The 12,111-nt window shown below is 41.2% G+C and overlaps 1 long non-coding RNA gene and 2 other non-coding genes across 3 annotated transcripts; all 3 read right to left on the reverse strand.

Annotated features, from left to right (window-relative positions):
* Window positions 1-183: 183 nt before the first annotated feature.
* LOC129163805 (uncharacterized) lies at window positions 184-6,095 on the reverse strand. The gene is made up of 3 exons (XR_008563594.2): window positions 6,022-6,095; window positions 1,984-2,138; window positions 184-1,392 (listed from the first exon to the last, which is right to left on the reverse strand). It is a non-coding gene; the product is annotated as an uncharacterized lncRNA (long non-coding RNA).
* On the reverse strand, window positions 4,850-5,040 carry LOC129164001 (U2 spliceosomal RNA). Its single transcript, XR_008563802.1, has one exon. It is a non-coding gene; the product is annotated as a U2 spliceosomal RNA (small nuclear RNA).
* Window positions 6,096-11,626: 5,531 nt separating the features above from the next.
* LOC129163991 (U2 spliceosomal RNA) lies at window positions 11,627-11,810 on the reverse strand. Its single transcript, XR_008563792.1, has one exon. It is a non-coding gene; the product is annotated as a U2 spliceosomal RNA (small nuclear RNA).
* Between the last annotated feature and the right edge of the window lie 301 nt (window positions 11,811-12,111).

The following is a 12,111-nucleotide window of genomic DNA, read 5'->3' on the forward strand; positions in this document are numbered from 1 at the left end:
CAGGTGTGTTGAAGAAGGGTTAAAACCAAAACATGCTGGATAACAGCCCTCAAGGCCTGGAATTGAGTAGCATTAAAGAGCAGTGGGCCTAGTAATGATCCCTGTGGGATGCCTGTTTTCAATGGTAAAAATTATGATTTTTCATTATTGATTACTACACGTTGTTCCATCCATCCATCCATTTTCATTCGGGTCAGGGGGCAGTAGTCTAAGGCGAGGGGCCCAGAGTTCCCTCTCCCCAGCCACCTGGGCCAGCTCCTCCGGGGGAATCCCAAGGCGTTCCCTGGCCAGGTAAGTGACATAGTCCCTCCACCGTGTCCTGGGTCTACCTTTAGGTCTCCTCGCTGTTGGACGTGCCTGGAAAACCTCACCAGGGAGACATCTAGGAGGCATCCTGTCCAGATGCACGAGCACAAGGCACTTTGCATTGACTATTTATGGAAGTAAGTGGGCGTGGTGAGGGCGGGATGTGACTAAAAAGCAGCTGAGAAACATTCTTGTTAGTTTCCGATTTAAGAAGCAGAGATTGCGTGCAGCTGTGCGTACTCCATGTTTGATAGATCACAAACCTACTTGGCTTAAGTAGATTTTTTTTTGCAGAGCTTAAGTATGGTTTTAGTAAGGATTCTACGCAATGTTTGATAAATGAGACCCCAGATGCTTTCAGCTACACTTCTTTGTCCTTTTTCTGGACATAAAACTGTTTAATCAGTTGTTGTACATCAGGCTGATTACCTAGAGACAACAACTGTATCTTTGCTACACAGATGTGCAAGTTGTAATATAGGATAAAATTAATGATTTTTCTTAGATAGGTTTTATCATAAGAGTGAACTCAGTCCCCCACATGTTACATATTAGCCGTATATAATTCTACCACAAGTGACCAACAACCCAACAGTGTTGATTTGAAACAAAGGAGTGTCCCAGCTACATAAACTCTGGGATTCACTTCAGAAATGTAAAGAAAATAATAAAACCCAACCACAAACCTCCTTTTCTGCTAACAATGAAGCTACTTCCTGTTTGTTTATTTATTTATTTTATTTATTAACTTATATTTTTAAGGAGGATAAAACCACTTGAGATGAATCATCTCGTTTACAGCTGGGTCCTCCTGGAAACAAAGATGCAAATACAAAGACAAGATAACAGAGCGATAAATTGAATTCAAAACAAAATGACAAATTAACACTACCACAATAAAAAAACATTAAAAGTGAATACATAAAATAATAATAATAATAATAATAATAATAATAATAATAATAATAATAATAAAACAAAGAAGTAATCAAATAGAATAAATTGTATGAACAATTGTTTATCTGTGGAGGTCTGCTGCTGTTGCCACCTGCAGTTTAGGAGTTGGAACCATCCTGGGATTGAAACCTGCAAGAAAGTAAAAGATAAAAGACTTCAAAATAATGTTAGGTCATTTTGAATATTTAGCAAGTGGCAAATATGATCATATCTGCATACAGGTTACTCAAAAAGAAGCCAATCTTTAGCTTTTCTGCAGGGCAGTAGAAACTACTAAACTCTGTCGCCCTCTAGTGGATAAAAAGCAAACTGCAGATTTTAAAATTTTATGAAACATCTGAAGCATGGTTCTGTACTGCTGTAGCCTGGCAAGCCAGACTAAATAAACATTATTTAAACTTTGCAAAAGCAAGAATTTGGTATAGTTCACTAGGCTAGTACTGAAGTACAATTAACTTTAATTCATTTATACACATGGAACACGCCACACTGGTCTTTGAAACCACATTCTAGACTTTTCTAATCTACTGCTTTGATTTTACATGAATAGTTATTTGAGAAAAAACATCAGTTCTGTAGAAAGCAGTGCATCATGTTTGACAACTCCCAAACAGAGATGAATAAAAATATAACTAGAAAATATAGGCTGCAGATGCAGGGACAGATGTTTTTACTTTGTCAGCTTCTTGATGTGAGGAAAGCCAACTAATAGATCCGTACCTCTAGTGGATGGATATGAAAGTCCAACTCCAGCTCCCCTGCTTCTGCCTTTCTTGACGTCATGGATCCAAATAAGTCCTCTTCATCAGAGATGCTGCTGTCCATGCAGGCATCGTCCATCTCAGAGTCTAGGTGTTGTCTGATAAAGTTGAGACCTGTGTAAAGGAAAGCTTTCAAAAATTGATCTGTATAAGACTGACAAGCTGCTGAGCTCTTGAGATCAATCAATCAATGTTTATTTGTATAGCACTATACAAAAAATACAGCTCAAAGTGCTTTACAGGTTAAAATCACCCCATGTAACCCAAAATCACATCATTTCCCCAAAATTATAAAAATAATTATGACAATTGCACCCCCCCCCCCCCATCCCACAACCCATTTCCTAAGGAACATACACACACACACACACACATGAACAACAAATACACTCATGCGCACACAAAACTTAAAAAAAAGGATAGAAAGCATCATAAGTAAACATTACAAAGATGGGTTAGGGAACGAATGACACGCCATCAGCTGAGCCATCTGCCTTGGTAGTAGTCGATCGATGGCAGCAGCCAAGGCACCAACCCAGGGCTCCCAGGGAGGTAGGGCGAAAAGCACTCCCCGAAGTGTGCCTAGGCCACCACAGTCGACCACCACCCCGGAGACAGAGGGCCCCACAGAGGAAAACACTGGCACGAACAAATAAGTAACATAAAAAAATAATAAGAGCTAATATGAATAGTAAAATAACTAAAAAAGTGATTAAAAGATAAAACACTAATACATAAATGTCTAATAAAACTCAAATATAAATAATAAAATAACAATAAAAGAAGCAATGCAGCTGAAAGCAGCCGTTTCATCATTTAATCAGCAATCAGACCTCTCTAATTTCTATTTTTAATAGAAAGTTGTAAAATGAGCAGAAAGAAAATGTTGCACTAAGTGTTCTACAAAAAGCTTTTCTTTCTGCTGATCTGAAAAATGATCCAATCCAAACTGAGTTTTTATATCTGTTCTCACAGATGTCACCATATCGCGACTGCTTTGACAGTGAGTGATGTCTCAGATCAGCACCCAAAATTGTCCACAGTAACATTAATAAAATAAAAGTTTATCCGTCAAAGTACTGCATTATTTAATCCATTCAGAGGAGCCGGAGAGCAGCTGCATGAACTATGATTTTTACTGCACTCTGTGAGAAAAAAGCCCCGCAATGTACGTGGTGAAGGAGGATTTCCACCGTGTTTTGCGATGTTAAGAATTCAGCAAAGGTGATTTTAAAGAAGTGTGATTTCTGCTCATATTCTTTTGCTTCCATTCTGCTTCACAAGCAACTCTTCTAATTTTACTAATATCCGGTTGTTTTAGACGGCGTCTGCTGATGTCATTTCCTACTGAGTTACAACCAATCAGTGTTGTTCAGGGGTAGGTACAATTTATAACAAAAACGATGTAATTTTTGGTGCCAGCTATTAAGATGACCTGCGCAAGACTACTGATGTCACTTTGTTTCTGGATTAAAGGCATCTCTTTCGCATGGCTTTGAATATCCTGGAGTGTAGTAATCTATGTTGAATTTTATGTTCTTGAATTTTTTCATTTTAACCTATTATTTTTGCCATCTTTAAAATGGCTCTGAATTGTATTACTTTTTATAGTGGTTCATTAAATGTTATTGTTTTTACTGCTGTTTCGTTTTTTTCCCATAATAATGTTAACTTTGGTCAGACTGCAGTGTAAAGCACTATATAAATGAACATTGATTTGATATTACATTTTAACATGAAAATTACACTGTAACAATGTTAAGATGATATTGTTAGAACAATAAAATCGTGTTATAATTTTATTTTGCACGGGTGTTAGCTCAACGCTCCCATAGATATGATATAAAAAATACATTCTTGGAGAGCTTGAACTACTACAACTTGCATAACCGAGTATCAAATATTAGAATCCATAACGAGTTGAAACATTCATATAAGCATTAAGCTCGACATTTACTTCAAGTAGATAGACTAAAGAACAGAAAAATGTTCAAATAAAAATGACTTTCTTTTAGTGCGTACCATTATAAAGTCAAGTCAAGCATTCTTCAGTCCCAAGGTAGTAGTGATGTGTCGGTCGCGAACGAACCGGCTCTAAGAGCCGGCTCTTTGAAGTGAACGACGGGAGCCGGCTCGTCATTGGGAGCCGTACCCTCCCCTCCCCCCTCCCCCTGCCTTGGTGAAAGCTACAGGCGATTGGTCAACATGTGTAACTGCGTGTCCAGACTGTCCACACACAGAGGAGTAGGGGCGGGGAAGAGGGAGGATCAGACTCAGACACACAGCAGAGCACATGCGGGAGGAGGGAGACGAGAGGGAATAAGGAGGAAAAGGGCGAGCGAGGGAGAGTGCGACGAAGACGGTGAGAAAATGAGCGCCAGCAGTTGGAAAGTGGAGATTTCTTAGTGATCAGTTATTAAATCCATAGAAATGATAAATATTTGATATATTGCTTTTTTTTACATTAGTAAATTATTTTACATATAGTTTAGCATTATTTTGGTTATAAATGTACTCTAAGCAACAGAAAATCTGAGGAGCCACTTGGGAGCCAAAAGAGCCGGCTCTTTTTGGTGAGCTGAGCCCAAAGAACCGGCTCTCTATAAAGAGCCTGAATTCCCAACACTACAAGGTAGAGAAAAAGATAAACATTGTGAATTGCATGACTTAACTCTAGTTGTAAATATACCAACTGCTTAACAAAACTACATTCTTTCAAACAATAAGCTAGGCAGTAATGTCATAGACCTACACACAGACACCTGTTTTAAATGTTGTACTCTAATCTGTAGAAATGCATTATTTCTTGCTTTTCACACAAGTAGGGGAGGTGCACCGTTCCTGGAAATACTGCAATACCAGGTCGATGCGTGGAGTGGACGGAGCAAGCCCCTATTCCATCTCCCTGTTCCAAAAATCAATTTAATATATGGTCCCCGGATAGGGGACGTATCAGATATTAAACTGATAAGAACAGATACTACACTTGATCTTAGCCAAAAGGCCGAGAAGCGATGCCATATAATTGTTTGAAGACACCAAGTCATTCTGCTCACTGTCATTTTGACTCGCGGTTCTGGAAATAACATTATTTCCAATGGCACACGCAAACAGAGACCATTTATTTAATTGACCCATTGTGTAACTCTGATGTTGGGTGGCTATAAATTAGATAAAATTGAAGTTAAGTGAAAAAAACGCGGCGTTGCTTCCGGGTCACGTGTGTCATATAGGTCCAATAACAAACAAAGAGACCTAAACGCTTACAAAAATCGACATTCTTCACATTTTCTTTAAAGCAAATCTCTAACCTTGCGTAAACACATATTTACTACATTTTATGCTATCTTTGAAATGAAATGAAACGGTACGGTTGTTATATGATGCATTACGAAACAGACCTAAGCAGCGACCTCTGGTGGAGAGGAAAGAAAACTGCAATACATCATGTAAAAAGTAAATGGGTGGAAAACACGTTTTAGTTTAAAACACGACGGAGGTAAATTAAGAAAAGCAATAAAAACATACACATTCAGATATTAAACTGTGTCTAAAAGTCTGGATTTTACTTATCAAGCCAACATTCCTCGCCTATTTTGTTTGTTGCTGCTGCCATTAAAATAAAACAATTAGCGTGCAAGAAGTTATGTTAAAACTTACAACTGTTGAGCAAAGCTTGAATGTAGCCTACCTCAACTCGATATGGGGACGCCCCCAGTCAGTAAACCTAATTAAACTGATTTAGCCACTTACTTCTTGTTTGCTGCTGCTGGTTACATTGTTCAGACCTTTAAAAAACGCGTATTTATTTTAAATATTGAGTATATATTAGTCCCTCATCTGCAACCGTAGCCTGCACAAGGCCTCACCTCACCTGCAGACTCCCAGGCGCCACAACGAAGCTACATTCATACCTCATCGTTGAAAATTCTAAAAACAACACAGAAAATAAAAGTTAACACTACAGTACGAAAAGTGAAAGTCGACATAAACGTACGATATGTCGTGGTCTTCAAATGTAGTCCGTCGAAATTAACGAAGTCCGTCATTATACGCATGCGCATGTTTAATGATTTTTTTTCCCAAATGGTAAACGAGATTCTCTAACAAGGGGGAAAAAAAGACAACATAAAAAAAAACATTTCCTTTAACAAAATAAAAGTCACACTACTTATTCAATTCACTTTCATCTAATTATTTTACATTCATGTGAGCTAAATAATCACATTAATACTTTAATTATGAGGTCGAATAACAACCATTTTGATAAAATTGTCAGTTTAATTAAGAAACGTTTCTCATCTACTTCAGGTTTAATTTAGCTCAAGTCTTTTTTGATTATTTGCTAAAACAACACTGGTTCAAAAAATGTTACATTTCTGTAATGCACTCAAGGCCGGATTAATCATATGGGCAACTGGGCAATTGCCCAGGGGCCCACGGACTCTAAAGGGCCCAGGCCCAGGGCAGCAAGGTCACAAGCAAAACACTGTATCTGTAATCTCCCGCTTTATATTAAACTAGGGTGACCATCCGTCCTCTTTTCCCCGGACATGTCCACTTTCTCTGTCCGGGTATCCGGGGGGTTCTTGTATTGATGAAAATGCCCGGTTTTTCATCCAAGAGCAGGGATCAATTTATGGGGGAGCTGGATATCCTACACATCCAGGGGAGCCGGAAAAACGTTTTCTACCAATATTACATCATTCATGGACTCTTTTGAGCGGAGAGCGGCAGAGCGATGATTGTTGCTGCGCAGCGCTCCAGGCTGCTGCGTCCAGCGCACGGTCCATTCTCAATGTGGTGCAACCAAAAACTATAATTAACACACGATTGTTCATGTCCGCACATGTTCTCTACTTTCTGTCTTATTTGTGCCTGAAGCGCTCTGCTACTGCGGAGCTCATCACCTGTGCTGCGGTGATTTCACCTCACTGACGCAGCATCAAAACGCGCACTCCACTTTGCGGTCAGGAGATCCCTTTGATCTGCTCAAAAGTAACTGATGAGGTGAAAAGGTAAGAATCCAGGCAGCAGTTTTTCTGGAGACTTTAGAGGAGATGCAGGAAGATGAGAGACAGACAGGACAGGACAATAGTCACATAAAAACAAGAAAGCAAAACAAAGTGTTGCAAAGTAAAATGTAGATTTATCTCCACTACGTGTTTTTACCTGTATAAAACAATAAGTTATACACATGTAATATGTATACATCTGATACAATTCAGATCACCTTCAAAACAGTCACACACCCAGGGCCGTTTCAAGGCATTTTGGGGGCCAAGGCAAAACAGAACACTTAATAATTCTTATTAAACACTTTGGTCTTTACATAACTGAATGTACCAACAACAAAATCACACAAACATTATCAACAGAAATCAAATTTATCAGCCCACGGCGGTCTGGCTTTGGAGTCACACTCAAAATTTACATGGAAAAACACAACATAGGCTGATCCAACTTTCATGTAATCACCTTAGAACTAGTCAAAATGAGGCTCAGTATTGTGTGTGACCTCCATGTGCCTGTGTGACTTCACTACAACACCTGGGCATGCTCCTGATGAGGAGGTAGATGGTCTCCTGAGGGATCTCCTCCCAGACTTCCTAAGTGACTAAGTCGATGGATGGATGGATGGATTTATGGATGGATGGATGGATGGATGGACGGATGGATGGATTTATGGATGGATGGATGGATGGATGGACGGATGGATGGATGGATGGATGGATGGATGGATGGATGAATGGATGGACAGATGGATGGACGGACGGATGGATGGATGGATGGACAGATGGATGGATGGACAGATGGATGGATGGACAGATGGATGGACGGACGGATGGATATACAAGCACATCAAGGATAAGGCCCCAGCAGATGACATGCTCAGTGGATGTCTCAGACAATGACAAACAGACGAGGAGACACTGGAAATACCATCATGGGACGACAAACCCCTACATGAGATGTACCACAGACCAATAACTGAAGTGGCTGATATCAAGAAATCCTACCAATGGTTAGAAAGAGCTGGTCTGAAGGACAGAACAGGCACTCATCATGGATGTACAGGAACAGGCCCTGAACACCAGAGCAACAAAGGCCAAAATCTTCCACATCAGACAAGACCCAAGGTGTAGGCTATGCAAAGAGGTCCCTGAAACAATCCACTACATAACTGCAGGGTGTATGATGCTGGCAGGGAAAGAATACATAAAACACAAAAGATTTAAGTGAAAGCAGCTTTAAATAAATGTGTCTTCAGCTGTTTTGGTGACCAGACTGTGAATACAACGCAAGGATAAAGGAAGTTCATTCCAAAGTCATGGTGCAACCGCCTGGAAAGAGCAATCACCTCAACTTTTATATTCTGTCTTGTCTCTCTATGCAGGTTACCGCTGAGCACAGGTGTAGATTCTCACCTAATGGCTCACACCCATCAGGTGGGAGGTTAAAGAAGCCAGTCATTCTCTGCAAGATTAATCCCAGTGGATTGGCAACCTGCAGCCTCCTTTAGTTGAGTTGTTCATCCTTGAAATTTTACTCACCTGTTGAACTTCTCCAGGTGTGTTTGCCAAAGACTCCCCCAGGTTCCTCTTTGTCCCCCACTCTTCAGCTTTGTGTATTGCAAACCTCCTCCCTGGCTTCCAGCAGTTAAAAAGGTTCTGCTCTGTCCTTGTCAACTTTGGCCTGATGGAGAAAGAGCTCTTGCTGATTACAGAGGAAAGGGATGGCATCCTCAAAGCCTGGAATGCTGTGGAGGAGCTCTACAAGCAGCTACAGCAGTCACTCAGCTGTACAGGACTCATTGGGAAACGCTCAGCAGGACCAAGAGGGACGACCTGGCTGAAGCTGCTGTGGTGCAAAAATTAAAGATGCCAAATGTAACACAGCAGCACATGAGATCAACATAAGACTCGTGAACACGCTGGTGAAAATGCTGTGGCTGTGTTTTCCCCAGTGGTCAAAGTAAAGCTCAGAGAAGACGGCCATCCTGAGGGTGTAGGATTTGGTGCAGCACGGGATTCTAGTAGAATCTGCTAAAAATCAATTTAAAAAGAGTTTGTGAATTGATATCTTGTCAGAAGAGACTCGTCAACTTCCAGTCCAGCACACAGCCAATCACTGTAACCAAGCTGACATCAATCTCAATGGCTGATGTTTCTCCAGCACTTCCTCAGCCTGCTGTCCTCCTTCCGCCGACTAACCATAACTAACAATAAATTCACAGAAAGCACAACAGGGACCACGTTTTTGGGAGACCTTGTGACGCCAGTCTCCCAGCCTGCTCCTCAGCCACGGCTTCAGCCACATTGCCTCACTTTCAACTGCAGTCTCGGCTACAGCCTCGATCACAGTGGCCTCCTCCAACACTGGTCTCCGAAACCCCTGGGAACAAAGGCAGACCCAGTCTGCCTAAGGCGATCTGTTCCAGCTCTGAGTCTTGCCCGCCTGCTCAGTCTCCTGCCAGTCAGGAGTCTTCTGAGGCCATCGCTACCTCTTCTCCATCTTCATCATGGTCCAGGGCCATGCTTTACAAGCAAAAACAGGAGCATTCCTGCATGGTGGAGGGAAAAAAGTCCCAGGTGCAGAGCAATTCTGTTTGCACAATCTATGAATAAGTGACACAAAAAAGACATTCTGCCCTGAAAAAATGGTGTCCACATCAAAATGTCTCACATGCATCAGGGTCTAACGTTTTGAGCACTTTGTTGACTGTTGACTCCAAAGATGATACTGCTGCTGTCTAGTTTCCGTGATGCATTTCGTCTTAGCCCTCCAGACTAGGTTGGAGCTTGTTTGATTTGCACCGAGGCTGATGTAATGCAGCTGTACTCTAATGTTTTACTCAGGTTAAGTTTGTAATTGTTTTTATTTTTATTCAGCACAAATTGATGCTGCTGTTTGTCAGCTGTACTTATTTTTATATGCATTTATTAGCAGAGAAGTCGGTTTGATGGCATGTATGGCACATTTGAATTGTATGCGTGAAAACCATGTTTTGAGAGAAATTTGAGCAAGTAAAATAAAATAAATCCTCTCTAAAAAGTAAGATACACTTTGAATTAAAGGCAGGATATTAAGCCCACATCTGAAGAAAGTTCTCTCAATGTGGGGTTCCGTTTTGCCTTGGCCCCCGAAATGCCTTAAAACGGCCCTTGGTGTGTGACTGAGTTTTGAAGGTGATCTGAATTGTATCAGATGTATACATATTACATGTGTATAACTTATTGTTTTATACAGGTAAAAACATGTAGTGTAGATAAATCTACCTACATTTGTCTTTTCAACACGTTGTTTTGTTTTCTTGTTTTTATGTGACTATTGTCCTGTCCTGTCTGTCTCTCATCGTCCTTCATCTCCTCTAAACTCTCCAGGAAAGCTGCTGCCTGGATTCTTACTTTTTCACATCACGAGTTACTTTTGAACTAAGCAGATCAAAGGGATCTCCTGACCGCAAAGCGTAGTGCGCGTTTCGATGCTGTGTCAGTGAGGTGAAATCACCGCAGCACACGATGAGCGGAGCGCGTCAGGAACGATAAGAAAACAGAATACCAGAGGATATAAACAGATATGAACGATCATGTGTTAATAATAATGTTTTGTTGCGCCACCTTGAGCTCGACATTTACTTCAAATTGATAGAATACATTCTTCACAGGCATTCATTTTAGTTATGTGTCGGTCGCGAACAAACCGGCTCTAAGAGCCGGCTCTTTGAAGTGAACGACGGGAGCCGACTCATCATTGGGAACCATCCCCTCCCCCTCCCCTCCCTTCCCCCCTCCCCTCTTGGTTTGGTGAAAGCTACAGGCGATTGGTCAACATGTGTAACTGTGTGTCCAGACTGCACACACAGAGCAGTAGGGGCGGGGAAGAGGGAGGATCAGACTCAGACACACAGCAGAGCACATGCGGGTGGCGGGAGACGAGAGGGAATGAGGAGTAGGAAAAAGGAGAGCAAGAGAGGAGAGTGCGACGAAGACGGTGAGAAAATGAGCGCCAGCAGTCGGAAAGTGGAGATTTCTTAAAGTGTTCAGTTCTTAAATCCATGGAAATGATAAATATTTGATATGTTGTATTTATTTATATTAGTAAATCATTTTACATTAGTTTTGCATTATTTTGGTTATAAATGTACTCTACGCAACAGAAAATCTGAGGAGCCACTTGGGAGCCAAAAGAGCCGGCTCTTTTTGGTGAGCTGAGCCAAAAGAACCAGCTCTCTAAAAAGAGCCGGCTCTTTTGGTGAGCTGAGCCAAAAGAACCGGCTCTCTAAAAAGAGCCGTAATTCCCATCATTTCATCTACAACTAAAGAACAGAAAAAATGTTCAAATAAAAATTACTTTCTTTTGGTGCGTACCATTTTCAAGTCAAGTCAAGCATTCTTCAGTCTCGATGTAGAGAAAAAAAACATTGTAAATTGCGTAGCTTAATTCTAGCTGTAAAATAAACCAACTACTTAATACACCTACAGTCTTTATAACACTAAACGAGAATAACATTGTCATGGAACTTAACCCACCCCGGTCCTTTAAGCACTATTAACACCTGTATCTAGTGAAGGATGACTTCTTGCTTTTCACACAAATAGGGGAGGTGCACCGTTCCTGGAGATACTGCAATACCAGGTCGATGCGTGGAGTGGACGGAGCAAGCCCCATTCCATCTCCCTGTTCGAAAAATCAATTTAACATATGGTCCCCGGATAGGGGACGTATCAGATATTAAACTGATAAGAACAGATTTTTTTTCTCAAAATTTTTATTGACAATTATCAGTTTACAATGCCTTTAGAATTGTACAATAAAAGAACTATTCAACTAAATGACCTCTGTCATTTGTCTGAAGGCTGTGATACCTTAAGTTGCCGCTCTCCATGACCCTCAACCTTGGGGTCCCCAGACTGGGGGGGGGGGGGGGGGGGGGGGGGGCAGATAGCAGTCATTTCAACATCAAAATGCACCCAGATCCTCCTCCACAAACCAAGGACCCTTTGTCCTCTGACCACACCACTGGGGTGTGGTTTGGGATCCTCCATCTATGCGCTGGAGTGTCAGAGTGTTGCTGCTTCAACCT

This window comes from Nothobranchius furzeri, chromosome 13, assembly GCF_043380555.1.
Source record: "Nothobranchius furzeri strain GRZ-AD chromosome 13, NfurGRZ-RIMD1, whole genome shotgun sequence".
In the NCBI taxonomy this organism is placed as follows: domain Eukaryota; kingdom Metazoa; phylum Chordata; class Actinopteri; order Cyprinodontiformes; family Nothobranchiidae; genus Nothobranchius; species Nothobranchius furzeri.